At 45.8% G+C, this 16,082-nt stretch overlaps 1 protein-coding gene across 1 annotated transcript in view; it reads right to left on the bottom strand.

Annotated features, from left to right (window-relative positions):
* SH3RF3 (SH3 domain containing ring finger 3) overlaps window positions 1-16,082 on the bottom strand; it is a 1,766,125-nt gene that overhangs the window by 181,744 nt on the left and 1,568,299 nt on the right. The gene's annotated exons all lie outside the window — the stretch shown is intronic.

Consider the following 16,082-nt stretch of genomic DNA (forward strand, 5'->3'; position numbering starts at 1 on the left):
GGGTCGCTCCTAGTTTATTGGAGAAATAGAGATTGCACCTGGGTGTGGTGCTTGCAGAAAGCCGCAATTGGGTTGGCTTTCGAATGTCCAACACCCTGTAGAGCATTCGCAAGCCATGGTGTGGTGCCACCTCCCCGAGAGGACATGCCAGCTCTAGTCTTCTATTGTCAAACCCTAAATGGGGAACTCACAACACTCTGCCTTTGCATTGTATTAAATGGCCACTAATGTGCAGTTATTGATGTGTTCATTTAAATGCAGTTTTATGGAGTGGTGAACCAGGTCCCCAAGCTTGCCAGGGCGATGCACAAGGAGAGTTAAAGCAATGCATCGACCTAGAAAGGATTGGCAGGGATCAAACACCTTAAGAGGGAACGCAAGCATGAATGGGCTTTATTCGATAGAACATATTCCGTCCAGACATGTAATGGAGATATTCGGATCAGCAAAGGAGAAGATTGTGGTTTAAGATGGGGAAGGGGAGCTGGAGAAGGCTGGCCAGTGAAAGGGAGAGGTGGATGGCCATGCTAGCAATACATCTCGGAGAGATAGCTCCGGGGCAACAAGCTCACCTTGGAAGCAAAACGACGTGAAGCAACACTGGTTTGATCCCCTGGTCCGCACTTAGAAAGCTCTGGTTATTAAGTGTGTTATAAATAAACAATTACAATTACAGTCATAGAGCGAACCAGAAGGAGAACGCGTGAAAGGATGACGACCAAGGTGACCTTTCTAAGTAGCAACACTGCATGGGTTCGGATGAGTGTAGGAAGGGTGTGAGTAGCAGAAGTCAACAATGCTAGCAGTGAAACCATAAACATCCAATGAGGAAACCTATCAGGGGAAATGACCTGGTGCACAGCTGCTGGTTAAGAAATGGCAGTGATGATATAAAAAGAGGAATGGGAAGAGTTGTGATAAACTCACTGAGTTTCAGGAGGGATTTACTAGAGCGAGAAAAATAAGAAAAGTCCAGTGCGGTGGAACTACGCAGGAGTAAAGGATACAGCTGGGAGAGTTCGGTTCTGGGAAGGTAATGGATGGAGTGCATGCAAGCAAAAAGCCGTGTGCATGCACAAAAGTAGGGAGCGGGCTGTGGAGCATGCTAGCACTGAGTCCATACGCATGTGGTGCAGAGGAGTGGGGTGCAATTAGAAAGAACGAGGCCTAGAAATCTTGCCTGTCAGCCATTGTTAGACAAGAGAGTAAGGGTATGAGCGTGGAGAGGGGGGCGTGAATCGGTAGGTATCATTTTAGATGGCAAATCCTCAAGGAGAAGAAAGAGGTGAGGGAAGAAGATATTTGGGGCGGCGTGGAGTTAGGAACTTCCTGAACAACAAGGTTTTTCGTTCTTTAAAGGAAGGTGGCAGTTCCTAGGGGACGGCGTCTTCATGTTTACGCAGTGTGTTGGCCAGTGGAGTAGCTTTGCTGAAAATGTTGGGGGGGAGCATGACATCTGAAGAAAAGGTGCCCCAGTCAAATTAATGGGGACAACATGGCGTGCCATGAAAGTTGGGGGGACAAACTCCCCTGTCCCCCCTAAAATTACACCCATGGTGTGGGCACACACCGCTTACTATCATCTCACCTGCTCATAATCAGCTAGCATTTGCTCGTCCAGAGCCAGACTGGCTGCCCTTCCGTCCTTCCTGCAAGAGGTAAGTAAGGGCTATCCGTGACGGATGACTCGGAATAACTTGCCTGGAGGCCAGTTGAGCTTGAGGATGTCTAACTGCCGCGTTAAAGTGTCCTCTAAGAGGAGGTAAGTGCACAGAGTGCTCTGCACACGCCACCATGCATAGCAAGGGTTGCAGGGCCAATCAACCCCCTCTGCAGCAGCTAAGCCCCCGCAGTGGGACTCCAGCCCTTTGAACATGGGCTCTGCCACCGGGCACAGCAGGTGGCAGTGCCCAACAGCGCTGTAACCCAATTGCCGCCTTGATATTTCTGCCCTTCTCGGAAGTCATTTGCAGAGTGCTGCATTGCTTTTCTGCAAGCATGCTTCTGAATAGCTGGCACGCAGCTGCAGGCTGGGCATTGACCGATTTCCAAGCAGACTTGTGTTGAATTGAATTCCGGGGGTGCTTCTGTGAAACAGGTAACGACTCACCGATGTTAAAGGGAGCATAACACTGTTATTACACTGGACGAGGTTAAAAGCATTTCAGGCGATTGAAGTGATGGCGATCAGAAAGATAATCACATTGCTAATGTACACCGGTGTAGAGCACAGACAAGGCTGAAACCCTTTTCTAAAGAAAAGACGCCATGCTGCCTCTGTTCAGAGCAAAGGACCATTTAAAAATAAACATGATACAAAAGACGATTGTTTGTGAGAACATATTTCCTCTGTATTCGAAATAATCTCTTTTTAAAAGAAACTCTTAGTCATATGCAGAAAAGGTTCAATTTATTTCTACAATGCTTGCCCCAAAAATTGGCACCCTTTGCCCTGAGCTTTTCGTCTCAGTGAGTGACCGCTAGTTGATTTCTTTTTTTCCCACTTACTACAAGATTTTATAATAGCCTTCTGCATAGTTTGCACTGAATAATTGTAACATTCCATAATCCATCCAGCAGGCAAAACTGCTAATGCCAGCTGAATTGAAGTCTGGCCCAATCCCAGGACCACCAACAGTAGTATAAAGTATAATGGCTACTGTAAACCAGTTGTTCTGTTTTCTGTTCTTAACTATCTCCACCCACAAGCCACCGCCTGCCAGTTACCATGCCAACTGTGATGGGTCGTGATTTTGTCCCCTGTGGGTACCCTGTCTTTCCAAATGCTTTTGCAATTTGTCTATTGTAACATGATTGTGTAATTTTTGATTTTTTTGATTTATGGAAGCAGAATTTTGAGTAATCCTGAGTAGATTTACCCGGCTCTGAAGAAGGAAATCAGTATTTCCGAAATGCATTAGCCATAGGGTTTTCGTTTGCCTAAAAAACAGCATATTGCAAATTGGTGCTTTTTAACCAATTATAAGCATTTATTAATTCACAATTTAGTGGATTCAAGAAAATTACCTTAATACTATTTGAACTTTGTTGGCACTTATTATTTATTTTTTGACAAAGTATAATACAAAACATAAGCACACGTGGTAATTATAGGTGTGCGGCCCACACCGATGGCTAAACAGCCTAGGTCCTTTTTCTACAGTCCAATACGAGAGTCCAGCACGGAGGCACTTTTTAGTGGGCTGCACCCTTCGAAGCAACTATTAACTAATTAGAAGTTAGCACGAAGAAAGTTACAAAATCATTGAATACATAGCTGTGCACCCTCTCCCTTCTCGAATCATAGTCATATCTCTGTTGTGTCATTCTAGCTTTTTACTCTATAGTTCTTGTGTTAGCCTCGTGCAAAGTGCTGAATAATTGAGAATTGGCACCTTCTGGCCTTTTCGTCCCTTGGAAAGGTGTGTATAGGCACCTTTTCAATGGATGATTTCTGTGTACTTGGGATGCAAGGCCAGTTGGAGGTGGTTTGTTACAACGTGTCACCTAGATAATGGCTGTTTATGGACAGCAGTGTGTAAGGAGACACATTAACTGTGCAGGGCAATTCCCACATCTAGCACGACAACCACATCCATGATTTTGTTCCGCTCAGTCGGACCCAAAGCCACTGTATAGGGGTGTTATGGTGCTGCGGGAAAGGTGCACATAAGAAACTGCCCTTGATTCTAGTATATAGAACTACACACATTTTCCGAGCTCACTTACATCACTCAGACCCTGCCAAGTGTTGCGCAAAGTGCCGTTCTTACTTCTGCGATCAGGCACATGCTATTAAAAACCTATTAATTATTACTCGGGTACACTTTTTTAATGTTTCCATTCGCAGCTCTTTTGATGACCGACTTCATGCCTCCTCCAGCTATCCAGCAAACCCATATGGTACAAGACATTCTTAGTTACAGGGCATTTCGGTAGAGTATAAGAGACTGTTGTACTGTGCATAAAACGAATGAGGGCTTTCCCGCTTTGCTCGATAGAGATGTGTTGCCAGTCGCTCTATGTTGCAGAATTGCAAGGCCTGCTGATAGGATTCACTGAACTGTTTCATATGTACATCTGCCCTCAGGCAGTTTTGCCCGTTAACTATTTATTTTATTTATTTATTTATTTAATATTTATATTGCGCCGGTAGCTCGTGAGCCTCGGGGCGCAGAAACAAGGACACGAGAACGGACGGAACAGATAGTGATTAGACAGAGCAGACGGGACAGTCACATAGAATTAAGCTAACTGAGGTATATGCCGTGATGGCCGTTTATTTGAAGATATGGGTTTTTAAGTAACTATATAAGTGGGAGCAATAGTTTGCCCTCATGCCAAAAGTATTCTTGTCTTAATCTACAACTCTGACCACACAATGTCACTATGGTTATAAGAGTACTGTAGGTGTGTGGCCGTCTTTTTACTGTACCGCAGTTTCCGGATCAGGGGGGCATTTTGAGAATAGCCATCTGATAAGGGTGTAGCAGCCCTGACTTTTTTTTATTATACACATTAATAAAACGATGCAGGTAACTCCATTTCAGAAAGGGTGATGTGCTGATAAATCCCCCTTTCATAAGCTCCATGCCCAAAGCATAACATACAACTGTGCCTTGCTGCAGCAGTCTCCTGATCTGCAGCTCCTGTTCTCCAGTGGCACAGAGCAGGCTCTGAGACCACAGGTGCCCTGTCTTCCATTTAAGTTTACACCTCCATTCCAAATTCAATTTGATTTTAATAAACCCCTCACTTGATGGCATGGTATGGTGGATAGTAATTCACATTACTATAAGAAGCCACTACCAATTGATCATACATGTGTCAGCACTGTGGAAGGGTTGTGTGCATTCTGGGCAGATGGTCAGCAAAGAAAGATGGTGCATACTAACACTTTCACCAAATCTTTTTGTTACAGATTTTATTTCCACTTTTGTGTAGCAAAATGCATATGGTAAGTTAGGATACAGCGTATATGGTGGTGGTGGATGCAAGCTAGAAGTGTGGGGGTCTTCCCCGGCATTTTGCAGCTAAAAAAGTGGAAACATCTGTAAAAACAAAACCTGTGCAAGTGTACGTAGGCAGAAAATGTCAGCAATTGTTCATAGAATCGGGCAGACAGCCTGGCAATGCAGAGCAGGAGAGGCAGAATGACTGTGCCTTTCCTTTGATCCTTTGTGAGGTCTGGTAATACCTCCCTTTAGACAGACATCCTCCTAACAGGAGCTGTCCTGGGAAACAGGAAACAAAGGTCACACCTATCCCAAAAGGACTATCCTCACACCAGGGCGCTGCATACCAAAAGGGCCTTTCATACTATTGACAAGGGAAGGGGGCACAGTGTAGAAAGAGGGAGCTCAGCTTAGTGGAGGAAGAGTCCACCATTTTGTTCATAACTATATCACTCTTCCCTTCCTTTCTTCTTCACTGTCTGAGTGAGTCCATTAAGGTATACTGGATGGCATTGGTCATGCGACACAAGTAAAAAATGCTGGTAAACTATGACTTATTGTAGACACAATCAACTAGTGTTGTGATTATAGCAAGGTGTGTTTTACCATCAGGAACTGTGATCCAGCACCGAAAGGGGGACACTAGGATTGCACTTTATGGTTTTGGGTATTTGACGCTATACACAGTCACAAAGCTACTCGCGCGGATTGCTATCAACTAAGCTTGCACACGAGTGCCCTGTTTTGAAAAAGACCTTGTTAGGGTCAAAACACGTGTTACTATAAGGGCACATTGATGAATAAAGGCACATTGCCAATCACAACGCAAGTTGATTGTGTCTACAATAAGTCAAAGGCTACCAGCATTTATTGCTTGTGCAACGTGACCAGCGTCGTCCAGGATACCTTAATTGAGTCAGTACTACAGTGGTTAGGCTTTGGGTATGCCTCCAAGGTCCCTGGGGCTGCTTTTGGTCACAGACTAATTCTGGATTCAGATAATCTTACAATATATATACAGCACTTTAAACAGCAATTGGCACAGAGAGAAGCGGAATTGCCCAACTCTTTTTCCTCTATTTACACTTTGGATAAGATGTCAGAAGGCAAGGAGCAATTTTCTCAAGAACAGGGATTGGAGCCCTTAAAGCAGGCACTTTTTTGTCCAATCAACTGTGGACATTTGCCTTTGAAAGAGGGAGCCTCCCACTCCTTCTTTGAATCAACTCTGGACTTTACCATTAAAGAACAATAGTTGATCCCTGCTGGGAAAGCTGCCGTCTCCAATGTCCTCCAGTTGTGAGGGGAAGGCAGGTGATCTAAGGCAGAGACAAGCTCTGCTCCCCAACCATCCCCAGGGCACATTGGGGGTGACATGTTGCTGGAGCAAGGCCTGCCTCTCTGCCAGCTACACTGGTACCCAGAACTGCACTGGAGGTGAAGGACCCCTCCTGGTGGTTGCCAGGCTCCCTGTGTTTGGGAGAACGAGAACAAGAACTGATCTTGTCCCTGAGCCCCTGGATTGGGACTCACAGCAACTGAAGACTAAGCAGCTGGTCTCCTGCATTTCGATTGCATTGAAACGCGTTCAAACCAATGGAACCTGTGGTGCTGAATTTGGCACTACTTCACACTCTTCGGATCACTGTTGCTGCATCCTTGAACTAGTTGGCTGGGAGTGGTATACTGAAACATCACCGAAGCACCAGGATCCATACCATGCTACACCGTTATTGCCACAAAATAACAGAAAATAATGACGAATACGCATTTTCGCATAGTTGAAAATGACAAATGCCAAAATGCCGAACTAGTTGAGCAGTGGTTGCCGGGGTGGCCTCCGCGCCCCTAGTACGGCATTATGAGCTTCAGGGGTTGCGTTGCTGTCCCCCGCATACATTAAAGGGAAAGCAGGGGACAAATGAACAGACTCCCAAAAGCTCGATTTTCAAAATGCGACCAAGTCTGCTTGGCAATTTTGAAACGCAAGTTTTTCAGAATGTGGTTTTTTAAAACGGAGATCCGCTACGCCACCTTCAGTATGTACCCGCCATCATACAGAAGTTAGTATTAGTATTGTTTAGCAATGTCAACTGACTTGACCTTTTTTCATTTCATGTCTGCTCCTGAGCCGTATTCCATAAGATAAAGATGCGCTTTTTCTATTCAATAGAATAACAGGTTTTTACCACAATGTCAGTCCTAGCTACAGAATGTGGAGGGCAGGTGAGATGGTTAGTCTGAAACATCTTGTGAGCCTCAGCTTGCAATCCCTTTATTCCCTCTTTCAGTATGTGTCTGCTAGCAAACAGCAGGAATGTTTAGTAATGTCAATGATCTGACCTTTTATTCATTTCACGCAGGTCTCCCTCTCCACTCTTGTTGGTAAAATGTACGGAAAATGGATTCACACTACAATAGTTACAAGGCCCTCTAACCTATTATGTTAGTGTGAAGCTCCCTGCAGCACAGGGGCTGTATAGGTGCCCGCTTTCATAGAAACCTTCAGGAAGCATGTGTGGTGTATAGTGTGGGCCAATATGTCCCGTGCATTCTGGGGCATGTAGTCCTAGATCTCCAAGGGGAAAAGGAAATGGAGCTGTGAGAGTCTCTACTGCAGCACCGCCACGAGGTACATGATGAAAACCCCTTGAGCCCCCCAAACTGTCCTGTGCCTCCCATTGGCAGGATGAGTGATTTTGGAACAGGCAATGGACAAACCCTACAGTATGTCAGAATGTTTGCATTGGTCTTGTTTTTAATTCACTGTACTGCACTTACAGTCAAAATCTGAAAAATGTCCCTCACACAATGCACGTTTGGCTGCAATATGTGATCCCTGGTCTTGGCGTGTGTCTTCTGGGGGAATTACTGTCCCATCGACTGATCCGCTAGAGGCACACACTGCTCGCTTTCAGGGACCTGTGCACACATTTCAGTGTGTCAGTGACACTGGGAAATGGAGAACTAAGTACTGGGATGGGTTTAATCTCTAATGTAATGTATCCAATAACACCAAGAAAAAAAAATACATGAATAAAAATATACTGTACAAACAAACATAACAGAACATTAGATGGTGCCAACAGTATAGGGTGACAAAATACCATTGCAGGGGGGATTTGAAATCTGGTGCCCAATTGGTTGAGGGTTTCAGCAGGACTGAACCCTGGTCCCCAATCTATTATGAATACACCACGCTGGCACTTAACTTCAGCTACAGAGAACCACGCACTCCTGAACCGCTGTGTGCCTCAAAGAACACGTATATCACACTCTCCTACCTCCCACAATGTCACATCCATCAAGCGATGGCGGACAGGCCGCGTTGAAAATAAAGATTTTATGGCACCTGGCTTGCCATCAAGATGGATAAACAGCTGGGCCCCCAGAGTAGATGAAAAAGGAAAACCCTCACTTAAAAAAGGGTAGACATTTAGAAGGATAAGAACAGCTGTTTGAGCTAGGAAATGGCCTGTGCATTTTAAGTTCAATGTATTGCCGATCTAAGATATTTTAGCTCTTGGATGAATTCTTTGGATGATCCTGAGTCACGCCCCCTTATGTCCTGGTCTGGAGGAAACGTCATTCTTTTATGCCCAAAATATTGGTATATCCACAGTTATACCCTTAGCCCTTCGCAAAATCAAAGCCATTTGCTCAATGCAATCCGGTAATTATGCACTTACAGTCAATTCCATAGTTGGTGGTGGCTTTGGCATTGCAGATCCGATCCTATCGTTCAGAATAAGAGCGATAGAATTCTGGCAGCCAAATGATATCAGAGTTTTAACTGTTTCGCTGTTCGTTGTGTGGAACGATTTAAAAAATATATATATATATATTTATATCAAATATTTATGATGTCTTAGGCTTTGTGTTTTCTTTTAAAAGATTATGGCACCTAATTATTCCAACCTGTAGTCTATTGTATGTTGATTGTGTCATTATTATGGATTTGACCGAATTAAAGATGATGATGACAAGAGTAGGCCATTAGACATGAACCCTAGGAAAAACCACAGGCGAGTGGACGAGGGGAAGAAGAAAAGCCGGCACACGTAAACCAGAAATTGTGCGTGGCAAGACCTTGTTCGGGGTCGGAAGACCTGGGAGCAGGTGCAGCAGGAGCTGTAAGGGAGATGGTCCAGTGACAGCTTCGTCCTTGGCCAACCCAATCTGGGAAGAGAGGGAGACGCGCCAAGGAGCAAGGCAGAGGACTGTGAAGAGAATTACTACATGGTAGGACGGAGGGAGGGCAACAGCGGGAGGATATGAGGCTAGGACTTTTGGACGCAAGATCTAAGCTCTGTCAGGCCTGATGGGTAAGGCCTGAAAGCAGTTGGCTAGGATTATATGCTGCCATATTTTTTTGTTGCAGAGAATGGAAAGCTGGAAGGGATGACCCGTCACGAGGTAAGAGGAGGGGCGAGGGCAGATAGTACAGGGCGGTTAAGTGGGCCTCATAACTGGAACTGATAAACTAGGACCAAAGAGACGGGCATTGGGGGAGGGGGGACACATTCTCTGCAGATCGTACAGTGGGATAAGGCGTGGCAGGAACGGGCTACGCATGGCAATTCTATGGATGATACTCTGCCGGAGGGGGATAAGGCGGAAGAAGGGATAGCTCCCAGGTAAATTAGAAGAGCTGTCATATGGGAATTTGAAAAGCTATGTGGTGTGTTTCAGAAGGGAGCATGAGTTAAGAAAACACACGGAGGGCCGGGGGAAAGAAAGGAGGAGGATACTCAGGATGACCGAGTACAGAAAGGGTCAGAAGCACTTAAAGTTGACCAGTCAAATTTGGCAGAGGCCGCAATGGAGTGTGACAATATTTTAAGTAAAGTGGAGGGCTAGGGTGGCAGATTTAAGAGCTAGCGGATTAGGTGAGGAGTAGCTGAGAGAGAGCGGATTAACGCTCATTTTAGTCAGGTTGGGGGAAGGTAAAAAAGTATGAGGTGTACACAGAAAACCCGGGGTGTGCACTGCGCCGCGGCTGCGGTAGCTGCTGGTGCATTATGGTACGCGCAATGTCAAGGGACCTGCAAGCAGCCAATTAGGGTCAGTGAAGAGGAAACTATTTAGCAGCCATCTTAGAGTGGCGACAGCTGTGAAGGGAGTCACACAACGGGGACAGTAAGACTTCTTTGTCATCAATGGAATACAAGGAAATACATGTGAAAGGGGTGTGCAGGCAACCAAATGCCCATGTGCCAGCGAAAAGAAACTAAGGTACTAAATCAAATTAAAAAACAGGGTCAAGCAGAATAACTGTGTCCAGGCAGTTACAAGATGTCCAGTAGGCTACAAGAAACAAAATAGAAGACTGAAAAGGGGGCACAAGACAGCACGTTGCCGCAGAGAATGGGGAAAGTACCTTATTTGCCTGAATCGAGTACATGCTGCCTATAAACGTTGAATACATTGGCTATTATTGATCCGTTCTCTAATCACTCACAATCTGGGAGGATAGGATGTGGAGGAACAGGGAGGCAAAGTGATTTGCCCATAGCTACACAATGGGGTCTAATGGCGAATGCATGAATGAACCTCAGGCCTCCCATTACAACAGTCCAGAACCTGAGCACTAGACGATATTTCCTCCCACATGTCACATTTACCTCCAAATAACCTTTTTTTATTAGTATAATAAAGTCAAGATAGATGACTTTGCATACATCAAATTATTAAGAAGAACCACTGCTCTATATATAAATTCACGTATACAATATTAAGTAGAACGTTCTCCGGTTCAGCCCTTAAAGTTAAGAAAACCTTTATTTCCAGAGTTTTACAACACACAACAAAAGAAGTCAAAAGACCCCCTAAATAGCAGGAAGATGGAAAGCTATGCAAGTGTTGGACCAACATATGTCAAATATAACTACTTGACCCCTCTCTCTCTCTGTGGGCCCATTCCACTATAATGTGTCTCATTGGGGTTTGGACACAATGACAACAAGTAGATTGCCGCTTCCTTTAGACTCTGCATACTGCTATGATCATTGGGCAGGCCCGGTGCACCCAAACTTGGTCTCTGGTGTGTTATCCCAAAAATGAGACTCAGCAAATGGAGCTCAGTCATCATCATCATGGCACACGGGTTGCACTCATTACTGGCCACTGGCTGGGGATGATGGATTCTCGGCAAGTAGGAAATGGTGTGTTGTATGTATGTGTAGAATTAAGGCGGCGAGTGACTTTTTATGGCTGGCTAGAAGGTTCCAATCGGAAATGTGTACCACATTATGAAGTGCCACCAAGCAAACAAGGGCATGCAAGTGCGGGGGAGACAGTCTGCTCATCAGTCACAACAATGGGCTCTTGCTTGATTTGCTAAACTGGCAGAGGTTGTTTATTACCTTTGATGGACTCTGGAAGAGCGTACCATGGAGTACTTCCTTACTGCATGTCAACCCACAACCACGGCCAAACAGGTGTTTTTGGGCATGCCAAACTATTTGGTTGCCATTTCAATCATACAACAAAATGCCACAGATGGCAACTGGCACTCAGTCATGAGAGCCCCCTTAATCACTGCTCAGCTCAGTGCTACCTTGAATCGCACTATCGCCTTCACCCACTTCAAGCCAGTTTTCGCCCTAGCCATGGGACCGAGTCCAGCCTTGCCGCTGCCTTGATAACCTACGCCTACTGGCTGACACTGACTCAACAGCTGCCCTAGTTCTCTTTGATCTGTCAGCTGCATTTCATACTGTTAACCTTGGTGATCAACTCTGTGCAATAGATGTTTTTGGGCTGGCACTCTGCTGGTTTTCACCTCTTGTCTCGGGCAGATCAAAGCTGTTTCTGTCCCCCCTTGGCCCTCTGTTTACACCCCATCACTTGTAGTGCCCCACAGGGCTCCTCTTTCTTTCATCTTCTCTTTTATGTTCATTCCCTCGCTTCCACAATTAGGCCCTTAGGCTTTTCTTTGCATACATACTCTGACGATACTCACCTCCTTCCTCTCAATGGTCCACAGACCGATTAACTCTCTAGCTATCTCTAAGTGGATGAGTAACAACTATCTGAAACGGAACTCTGCTAAAACAAAGGTGCTGGCTGGTCATAGGCAACAGCCCTTCTCTTTGGACTCCAGGTCTTTGGCCACCTTCTCGGCCCTCGTGCCTGCCCTCTAACTCCCCCCTCACCCCCCGCGCCTGGTCAGTAAAATGTGATTGCCGTCCCACGCATCTTCCCCAGATGAACCACATATCCAGCTTTTGTGTTTACCAACTTTGCACTCTGCAGTCACAAGTGTGGCCCAGTCTCGCTTAGACTACGGCAGCTCTCTCTCGTGCTTCCTTCCATCTGCCTACATTGACTTCAGCTCATTCAAAATGCTGCTGCATGTCTAATTTTTGGCTTTTTTGAACAGGAGCACCTCTCTTGCTTCCCCCTTAAACCTCACTGGCTGTCAGTTAACCAAAGAGACCTCTTTCAATCTCTCTCTCTATCACTCAACCTTCTTTCTATTCACTCAGACCAGTATTCCTCATCAAACGGTCCTCTCACTAGTCTCCATTTTGTAATCTTCGCACTTTTAACCACCTTCTTCTCAACATACAACACATTGGGCCTCATTAAGAGTTTGGAGGTAGCCATGCCGTCATTACCGGCATGGCTACCCCCAAACTCGGGTCCAGGTCCCGCAAAAGGGGACTTACTGGGCCATTCCGACTTTTGCGGACTCAGTCATTCCCATTTTCGGGACCCGGACCCAGTACATCCCCATTCCCATTTGAGGTCCCATAGGGCTCTATGGGAATGGGGAAGATGCGAACAACGGGCCCGTTAATGATGGGTCCGTTGTTAGCATCCTGGTATGCTCGTGAGTGCCGGTATGCACGCCTGGCCAGTCCAGACGTGCATACCGCCACCTGAGAGCAAACTCGTAATGTGGCGGCCCGGTATGAACAGTGCACTGTTCATACCGTGGCCGCCAGGGTCATAATGAGGCCCATTGATTTTGGCTGCAAAGGCGGGCGCTCTTTCACATTTCTTGCTGTCTCAGCTCGGAACAAGATCCCGGTCCTTCTCCGCTCTATCTCACGCCACCACTCTTTCTACCGTCATCTCAAAACCTGGCCCTTCTCCCAGCTCACATACTCCAGCTTTTTCCATAGTTGTCCTGTGGATGCTAAGCACCAAGAACACCACCTCAGTGGTGTGCGAGCACTCTACAAGTGACCCTGACATAACAGAACATTCCATTACATACGGTGTCACCGTTCTGCCTTGGCATGCTTTAGAAAGTGCTGTTTGAACCTGGAACGTTCACTTTACCTCCCCATATCCCTCCCTTTCAAATAAAGGCCAAAGCAGAGGGTCTGGGTTTGCAAAGTTGGACATAGGACTTGGCTGTTGCGATCTGGGTTAAAGTTTCTAGATGACTCTATGCCACTGGTGCACCATTTCCAAGTCCCCTCTATTTATTTAATAAAATAATGTATTCTGGGAGTTGTATTCTTGATTCAGCTGAAGTCAATACATTGAATGTAAGTCCCATTACCAGTGACTTGTAGATGTAAAACCCAGAACCATAAGTGTGGTGTACCTGTGACTTTGAGTGATTCAGTAACATAGCACAGTGAGTTTAGTGCTTTCGTAGACAGTAACATGGCTCCTACAGACGCACAGCTGCAGTCACAGGTGTGAATCTTGGTAGAGCCAGCTCAGCCCTTCAACCTCCCATGGTCGATAAGTTCAGTACCATTAAACAGGGTAATAAAAACACCTATTTTATAGTGCTTCATAAAATTGGGATTTTATCTTTATTGGCAGGGCTTTAAGTGGGCCAGGGTTAGCCAGGGCTGAGCCCCATCAGTCTCCAATTGCTTTTGACCCAGGGATGTGCTAAGATTCCCACACTAACGAATGCGCCTGAAAATCATTGTGTGAATACTCTTCTGCTGCCACCACGTGGCTAAAACGAAAATTGCACTTGTTTTTGTTCGAGTTCATTTAGGCCAAGTTCACTTAAAATATGTCTCAGAAAACATAGTTGCCGAGCAGAGAGTAGCAACCAAAGTGGGGTTAGTGTCAGGCAGCCACAGGGAGGTGATAGCATTGCGCAGAGATAGACTACATTAGCTGCTGTTCCGCTCTGTTAGCTGAAGTGGACTGTATATACATATGCAGAGAACAGTGACTTTGCTCCAGTTGAAAGCCACTTTGCACTGCGCTAAAATTCTGTAGATCAGGCCCGAGATCTTTGGAGATGGAATCTAGGATTTGTTAATGGGCGGGCGATATAACACCCACTACTAATGAAATAAAATGAATATGTTTGAAGTTTGCTGACTGCTACAGTAAGTCTGACTACGGTTTGATCTGTTTATTTTTGGAAGAGCCCCGAGATTACACGTGTCCCCCACCTGCGAGATTTTCTACTTGTGTCCTGTTCTTCATACGCCCCCGGCAGTAAGTCGTTAAATCATTTGCCGATTTATCGAATGCATGAATATTGTGCACTTTTTTCGTGGGATATCCCTGTACAATGAGCAAAACTTGTCTTAAAAAGGGGTTCTAGACTGTTTTTAATCACACATTTAGGAGTGTGCCACGGCCTACCTGGTCAGCTGGATGCTCTGCAACGCTGGGCAGCATAAGCTCTGCTAAGAAAGCTGTCATGGCAAAGTACGCAGTCCTAGTACGGTAGTCGCTTGTCTGTTTCCATTTCCTTGCTACTCTCCCCCTCCCTTCCTTCTCCATGTCTTAGCTCTTGCACTATTTGAAATGTCTTCAGGCTGAGTATGATAGTTAATTTCACATCCTTACTGTTCAAGGCCTGTAAGAATGTTATTGTATTTTCCCTTGTTCCCTCCCTTGCCTTAAAGCGCTTTGAAACACATTGTGTATAGGCGCTATATAAATAAACTATCATATCATACGTAGATCACTTAGTAGTATTGCTAGGCTGCATTGCATCCTGCCTGTGCTGTGCACTGCCATGCAGCATGGCCACCATGTCTCAAATGATATGATATGTCCTTTATCCCCAGAGGGCTGAATCCTATCACAGCCAACAGTAGCCCCCCCCAAACCCTGCCCGTCCTTCCCACCTGCCCTACACCATCTTTCACTACCCTCCCAAAAGATTTCTAGGGAAAGCAGTGGCCAAAGTTTAAGTACTGGAGAGGATCAAAATCAATTATATATGAGTTTGACATCCCCGCCGTCCTTTCCAAATCAGGGTTTCAAACTGTGCTATGGGAAGCGCTTTTGAGCCACAACATGACTGAAGGGGCGGGGCTCGAACGATGGAATGAACTTGAAGTACACGTGTTTAATTGCTACACAACCAAGCCAGCACACTGCATCGAGCCCATCAATATAACAGGTCCAAAGTTAGTGCTTAAACAGCCCACACCAACAACACAATATATCAGAACATGGACAAAACCAAGTCACAAACTAGAGTCAATGCCAACACGTAATATTGCTTATCAGCAAATGCCCACTTACTTTGCCCATTGCCCTTTCACGATATTATCAGTTCCTGCAGTGCCCCCACTCAACTGGTGTCTCCACTGTCCATTTCTTTCACCTCACCGGCCAACCCCTTTCTTTCTTATCCACGGACCAAGGTCTGGCGACACCCTGTTGGAGCCACTGTCATAGTTGCCAACATGACACATTGCAATCTGTAGGTGCTTAGCCAGTCCTGTTTATTTCTTAGCATTCTGGGACTTGTAGTCCAAGTTATATAAAGTGAAACCTTGAACTACAAGTCCCAGAATGGAAAGAAAAAAAAAACAGGACTGGATAAGCACCTACAGATTGGCATGGGTCATGTTGGTAACTATGGTCACAGTACACCACCTCAGATGCCAAGAGACCACCACGGGGGTGCTGGGCGCAATATAAATGCTAGATAATATGACATAACATTATCATTGTTGCCTGTCACGACGCAATGCTGAGACTGCTGATCGCTGCACGGCAATCTTGTTTGCCCACTGCCGAAGTGTACGCATCTGTTAGCATGCAGACAGGCGACACGCAATGGTCAGGCGCAGTAAGAAGGTTTCAGAGAGGCAGCCCGAAGGGGGCACAGCGAGGGTCACAGAGAGTGAGCAAGGATGTGTGACACAGAGTGGGGTACATATAGAAAGTCAG

Source organism: Ambystoma mexicanum, chromosome 7p (assembly GCF_040938575.1).
Source record: "Ambystoma mexicanum isolate Mex_15411 chromosome 7p, UKY_AmexF1_1, whole genome shotgun sequence".
Lineage (NCBI taxonomy): Eukaryota > Metazoa > Chordata > Amphibia > Caudata > Ambystomatidae > Ambystoma > Ambystoma mexicanum.